This window comes from Nycticebus coucang, chromosome 22 (assembly GCF_027406575.1).
Source record: "Nycticebus coucang isolate mNycCou1 chromosome 22, mNycCou1.pri, whole genome shotgun sequence".
Lineage (NCBI taxonomy): Eukaryota > Metazoa > Chordata > Mammalia > Primates > Lorisidae > Nycticebus > Nycticebus coucang.
In genome coordinates, this window is record NC_069801.1 from 48,224,890 (window position 1) to 48,232,063 (window position 7,174).

The 7,174-nt window shown below is 41.8% G+C and overlaps 1 protein-coding gene across 2 annotated transcripts in view; it reads right to left on the reverse strand.

Annotated features, from left to right (window-relative positions):
* The window catches only part of EPS15 (epidermal growth factor receptor pathway substrate 15), a 164,614-nt gene that overhangs the window by 156,803 nt on the left and 637 nt on the right, over positions 1-7,174 (reverse strand). The window lies entirely within an intron of this gene.

Here is a 7,174-nt window from a genome sequence, read left to right on the forward strand (position 1 = left end):
AGGGCAGCGCCTGTGGCTCAGTGGGTAGGGCACCAGACCCATATACCGAGGGTGGCGGGTTCAAACCCAACCCCGGCCAAACTGCAACAAAAAAATAGCCGGGCGTGTGGCAGGCACCTGTAGTCTCAGCTCTTGGAAGGCTGAGGCAAGAGAATCACCTAAGCCCAGGAGTTGAAGGTTGCTGTGAGCTGTGACGCTATAGCACTCTACAAAGGGCAATAAAGTGAGACTCTGTCTCCCAAAAAAAAAAAAAAAAAAAAGATTATTCCTGGGAGATGTCTACTGAACAAACCCAAATGTTCCTAATTAATTTTAACATGACAACCTCTCCCAAGTGTTGAGCATTCCAAGCCATCTTTGAGAATAGTTAGATAACTCTCAATGAAGCACAGATTTCCTGAGTACACTGGAATATAATTACAGGCAAAAAAGAAAAATATCTTATTAATGTGCCTTTCCCATAGTAAGAACTCAAATATCTGTCATGGTAAGTAAAATATTCCTTTTCTGCTCCTGAGGACATGTAGTAATTTTCAAACTCTGCCCTGTATTTAATAATTGTTAAACCAGACCACTAAGGTGATAACATTTATTAGCACATAGTGTATACTTTTTTTTAATGAAACTGAAAGTAAGTACCATAAACTATGAAATTATGGAAGATTTTTTTCTCTTATTTCCAAATTTTCTGTATATCACTCTTGCAATTTAAAAAAAAAAAAGCACTGGCCAGGCATAGTGGCTTACATCTGTAACCTTAGCACTTTGAGAGGCCAAGGCAGGAACATCACTTCAGACAAGGAGTTCAAGACCAGCCTAGCCAAAACAGCAAGACCTCATCTCTACAAAAAATTTTAAATATTAACTAGGCATGGTGGCCAATGTTTGTAGTGCTAGCTACTCAAAAGGCTGAAGCAGGATGATCATTTGAGCCCAAGAATTCAAAGTGACAGTGAGCTGTGAATGTACTGTTACACTCCAGCCTGGAAAACGAAGTAAGACCCTGACTCTAAAACAGTTAAAAAATAATAATAATAGGGCAGCACCTGTGGCTCAAGGAGTAGGGCGCCAGCCCCATATGCCAGAGGTGGTGGGTTCAAACCCAGGCCCTGGCCAAAAACTGCAAAAAAAAAAAAAAATAATAATAATAATAAATAAATAAAAGCAATAAAAGGAAAAGTGCTTTTATGCTACTTTTTGGCTCAAACCATATACTAGGATTTTTTTTTTTTTCAATTAAATCCCTATTTAAGGGCTGATATATTATTAAAAAAGAATCCTCGGGCGGTGCCTGTGGCTCAAGGAGTAGGGTGCCAGTCCCATATGCCAGAGGTGGCAGGTTCAAACCTAACCCTGGCCAAAAGCCACTAAAAAAAAAAAAAAAAAGAATCCTCACTGGGCGGCGCCTGTGGCTCAGTGAGTAGGGTGCCGGCCCCATATGCCGAGGGTGGCGGGTTCAAACCCAGCCCCAGCCAAACTGCAACAAAAAAATAGCCGGGTGTTGTGGCGGGCGCCTGTAGTCCCAGCTGCTTGGGAGGCTGAGGCAAAAGAATCCTGTAAGCCCAAGAGTTAGAGGTTGCTGTGGGCTGTGTGACATCATGGCACTCTACCCGAGGACGGTACAGTGAGACTCTGTCTCTACCAAAAAAAAAAAAAAAAAAAAATCATCACTAAAATAAAACACAAAAACTTCACTATAAAGCTGAACTGTTGAAAGATTATTTAAAATACTCATGTCATATTTCCCTAAAATAAAACCTTTATCATCAAGAGCACTAATTATACACATACAACTGTATCATCAAGATACCATCAAAAGGTGAGATATGGGCTCGGGGTGCCTGTAGCTCAAGCGGCTAGGGCACCAGCCACATACACAGGAGCTGGCAGGTTTGAATCCAGCCCAGGCCTGCCAAACAACAATGACAACTACAATCAAAAAATAGCCTGGCGTTGTGGCAGGCACCTGTAGCCCTAGCTACTTGTAAGGCTGAGGCAAGAGAATTGCTAAAGCTCAAGAGTTTGAGGTTGCTGTGAGCTGTGACACCACAGCATTCTACTAAGGGCGACAGCTTGAGACTCTATCTCAAAAAAAAAAAAAAAAGTGAGGTACGGTGGCTCAAGCCCATAATCCCAGCACTTGGGGAGGGCAAAGAAGGTGGATTACTGAGTTCAGGAGTTCCAGACCAGCCTTAGCAAATAGCCAGGTGAGGCAACACATGCTTGTACTCCCAGCTACGCAGGAGACTGAGGCAAGAGGACTGCTTGAGCTCAAGAGTCTGAGGTTGCTGTGAATTATGACAGACACCATAGCAACCCAGGGCAACAGGGTGAGACTCTTGTCTCAAAAGAAAAAAAAAAAGATTCCATCAAAGGCACTGGAGACTGGCGGTGCCCACAGCTCAGTGGGTAGGGCACTGGCCACAAACACTGAGTCTAGTGGGTTCAAACCCAGCCCAGGTCAGCTAAAACAATGACAACTACAACAAAAAATAAAAAAATAGCCAGGCGTGGTGGGGGGCGCCTGTAGTCCCAGCTACTTGGGAGGCTGAGGCAAGAGAATCGCTTAAGCCCAAGAGTTTGAGGTTGCTGTGAGCTCTGATGCCACCGCACTCTACCCAGGGCAACAGCTTGAGAGTCTGTCTCATAAAAAAAGAGCAAAAGTTAGGACTTTTAGCCTCACAAAGTTTCCTACCTAATTAAGACAACAAGGCATTTACTGTAAAAAGGAATCAATTAACACAAGGGAGCACTAGACATGCTAAACATCTAGTACACAGAGAAGTATAGCATAACAGACAGCTTTTCAAGTCCTGCAGACCTTGGTTCAAATCTTACATCCACCACTTACTAGCTTATGCAAATTCCTTCCCCTATTTGTAAAATGGATTGTTAGATTAAGAGAAGTAAAATTCCTGGCATATAGTAACACCCAGAGGGAGGTTAATAGTAATTGTTATTATCAGGAATACAGGCATTAGAGGAAGGAACTGACAACTGGAGAAGTTTATAAAGAGAGAAAGTATATGTATCCTTTTTGTAATTTATCACTTTAAGCAAAGATCAAGATTCTTCTCACCCGGGGCTTACTTCTTTTCCCCCCACCCCCAGTGGTAAGACAGAAAAGAATACAGATGTAGTAAAAAAGCACCAGAGCTTTCTGGCAAAGGGGAAGACCCAAGTCAGAAAAAAAAAATCTCTCGAGTCCTTTGTCTAGGTCAGGTCTTACTTCTTAATTGACAAAAAGAAAAGAGAACATCTAGCAAAAGCAACTAAAATCAGGAAACACTAAGACTGTACAGCACCAAGGTACCCTGAGAAAGTTACCACTAGATTTACAAGTCATAGAATATGATCTATAAAACAGAATGTTGGAGTTGGAAAGGTCTTTAGAGCAGCTAATTCAAATTTCCCTACTGAGATGAAAATTCCATGTTTTGTCACCAAGCTCCAAGAATTAACCATTTTGTTCATTAGTAAGCATCAGAACTCAGAATTAACTCCTAGCACATAAGGACTATTCAACAAATATTTATAAAAATGAATTTTAAACCTAAGAAAACAGGCCAGGAGATTTAACCCAAATCCATAGATAGCTGTTGGGAAAGCTGAGACTGGAACTAATGCTTCATTAGTCTAGTATTCTATCATCTAAAAAAGCATTCTCTTTTTTTTTTTTTTGTAGAGTCTTTTTTTTTTTTTTTGCTTGTCACATTTGTTTTTTTTAATTTGTTTTTTTGTTTGTTTGTTTTTATTTTTATTAAACCATAGCTGTGTACATTAGTATGATCGTGGGGCACCATGCACTTGGTTCATAGATCGTTTGACACATTTTCATCACATTAGTTAACATAGCTTTTGTAGCATTTTCTTAGTTATTTTGCTAAGAACTTTACATTCCACATTTACTAGGATTCACATATACCCTTGTAAGATGCACCGCAGGTGTAATCCCATTAATCCCTCTCCTTCCCTCTCCCTCCCCCCCCCTTTCCTCTTTCTCCCTATTCTTAGACTTTACCTCTTTCATGTTTACATGGATGGAGCTGGAACATATTCTTCTTAGTAAAGTGTCTCAAGAATGGAAGAAAAAGTACCCAATGTACTCACCCTTATTATGAAACTAATGTAGGACCTTCACACAGAGACAGAGTCTTACTTTATCACCCTGGGTAGAGTGCTCTGGCGTCACAGCTCACAGCAACCTCAAACGCTTGGACTTAAGTGATTCTCTTGCCTCAGCCTCCAGGTAGCTGGGACTACAGGCACCCGCCACAGCTATTTTTTTGTTACTGTTGTCATTGTTATTTAGCAGCCTCTGGCCGGGTTCAAACTCACCAGCCCCAGTGCATGTGGCCAGAGCCCTAAGGAGCCCTAACTACTGAGCTACAGGCGCCGAGCCTAAAAAAGCATTTTAGAATATAACAATTTAGATAATTTATTTTGGTGGCTGGGAAGTTGAAGGGTTGGTTGGCAGGCAGAGAAAGAGGAAGGAAGGGATAAACTAAAACATTTTTCACATTTTTCCCCAAACTTGTCAGTTTTGGAAGAAGGCAAAAATTATAAACAAGACAATCCTAGCACAGTATCTAATACATAAAAGGTAATTTTTTAAAAATTGTTGAAAGGGCCAGGTGTAGTGGCTCACACCTGTAATCCTAGCCCTCTGGGAATGTGAGGTAGGAGGATCACTAGAGCTGAAGAGTTCAGGACTAGCCTGACCAAGAGTAAGATCCTGTCTCTGCAACAAAATAGAAAAATTAGCCAAGCATGGTGTTGTGTCCTATAGTCCCAGCTACTCAGGAGTCTGAGGCAAGAGGATCGCTTGAACCTAGGAGTTTGTGGCTGCAGTAAGCTATCATGATGCCACTGTACTAGAGCTGAGGTGACAGAGCAAGACTCTGTCTCCAAAAACTTGTGTGTATGTGTGTGTATATATACATATATATATTTGTTGAATGAATCTGTGAACCTACTTCAAAATCATCATCATCTCCTAACCAGTGGCAGAAACTAACTTCACCATCTATTTCATCTGCACAGCTGATACAGAGCCCTTCAGAATTTTCAGTCACTAATTAGTTACTAATCACTTTCCTCCAGGCACAAAGGGATAAATGACTTAAACAACCAACATCCCTGCCCTGAAGGATCTCTCACTCCTTATGTACATGTCTAAGTGTGTGTGTTTGTAAGATAAGGGGGGAGAAACAAAGGGTGATGTAAATAGATTAATAATTAACGTGAAACTAGGATGCACTCTTAATCTGTTTACTGGGCTCAAGCAGTTAAAAATTTAAAACTAAATTTAAAAAACCAAAAATTGAAAGTTTTTTAGGTTTTTGGTGGGCTTTTTTTTTTCTGGGGAGAAAGAGTTTCACTCTGTCACTGGAAGTAGAGTGGCACAGCGTCGACCCAGCTCACAGCAACCTCAAACTCCTGGGCTCAAAAGATCTTGTGCCCGCTCCCCCCTCCCCCAGGAGCTAGAATTACTGGCACCCACCATAACCCCTAGCTAATTTTTCTATTTTTAGTAGAGACGGGGTGTCTTTCTTGCTCAGGGTAGTCCCCAACTCCTGAGTTCAAGGGATCCTCTGGCCTCAGTCACCCAGAGCTATGAGCCACCTCGCTAGGCCAAAATTTTAAAATAATGAAGAGGCACATTAGGGTACACTAACAACTGGAAAGTTCTTTTTTTCCTGTGCCTTTTCAATATATCTTTATGCCTCTTTGTGTCTTAAAATCAAAATGTTCTAAATTGACTTATTTGAATTACCAATAAAAATTAACCACTGATGTCTGTTCTGATATGTGAGACACTGATTCAGTATTTACTGTGTACGTATTAGTTAATACGTAAACACATAACCACAAGAACATATGTAAATTTTTTAAGTGATTATAAAACTGACAGAGCCTAAAGTAATTCTCTAGAGATGATACTAAACAAATTAAAAACACAGTATTATACAGAGGAAATAAAGTACACACACAACTAAGAAGCAATTCTACAGAAGTCCTCAAGAGAACAAAATCTTCAAGAGGGGAAACCTGCCAGAATTGGTCAAAAGAGCCAGAAAACAGCCTGCCAACAGGGATCTTGTTTAATACAACTCACTAAACAGACTCACGGAAAGTAAATAACCAAAAGTCAATGTTGCCATTCCTCAAATTTGAGTTTCAGGAGGACACTTGCAAAGAGGTGTATGTAAACCATCACACTACATGTTAAAGGATTTTTTTGACCAGGACAACCACCAAATAAACTCGGAATTGGGAAGCTGGAAAACAGACTTCACTTATGAGACTCACAATTCCTGCAAACTTTTACCTGAGGCACATATTTTTATGGGACTCCTGGTTCCTAAGAGAACACTTTCCTCTCCATCTTTTTATCCTAGAGTGCTAAGCAAAACATCCCAAAGCTTCTTGATCCAACAGAAAATTCTATTGCTCAAATTTATGCCTTATCCCAGTGTCAAAGCCTTAAAAACACCACCAAATCTAGGCCAAGATGGCTGGGAGATACAGACGGACAGGCCCACTGGCCTGGGTCCCCACTGGGAAGTAGACGGCCACCAGCCTCTGGAGAGACGGGGCTGAGAAGTGAGGAGGGAGCGAGTTTTAGTCAGAGAAGCAGGAAGAGACTGGCAGGTGTCTGTCACCTCTTCATCCAAGACAACGTGTTTAGATTCCAATTGGCTTTCTTTACAGAGAGGGATGAACCACGTTCTCAGAGTGAGGTTTAGAGGTTTTCTGTAAACTGCATGGACTATGGAGGAAGCAAAAAGGCAAGAGGGAAGACCCTGAGAACAGGTTTGGGTGAAGATTACCCCAGAACAAATGCTCCCAGGTCGTTCCCAGCACCAGGACTGGAGGAACCACCACACCTGTTAAAGAGAACCGTTTGGACAGCGACTAGGGGAGAGCCCCGGGGGGAAGTTGAGTAGACAGGAGCAGGAAAAGACTGCATCGGGGGTCTTTCTCAGAAGAAAGCGGGTAAGAGACTGAATTTAGGAAGGGGCTAACAGATGAGGAACCTGGGTAGGATGAGACTTACTGGAAGCGAGACTGACTACGTTAAACTGTTGGGAAAGGAAGAGTTCGCTGGAGTCCAGTGGGCAAAGGCCAGGTTAGGGAGAAAAGACCGGTTCGGAGGGGGCCTGCGCGTTCG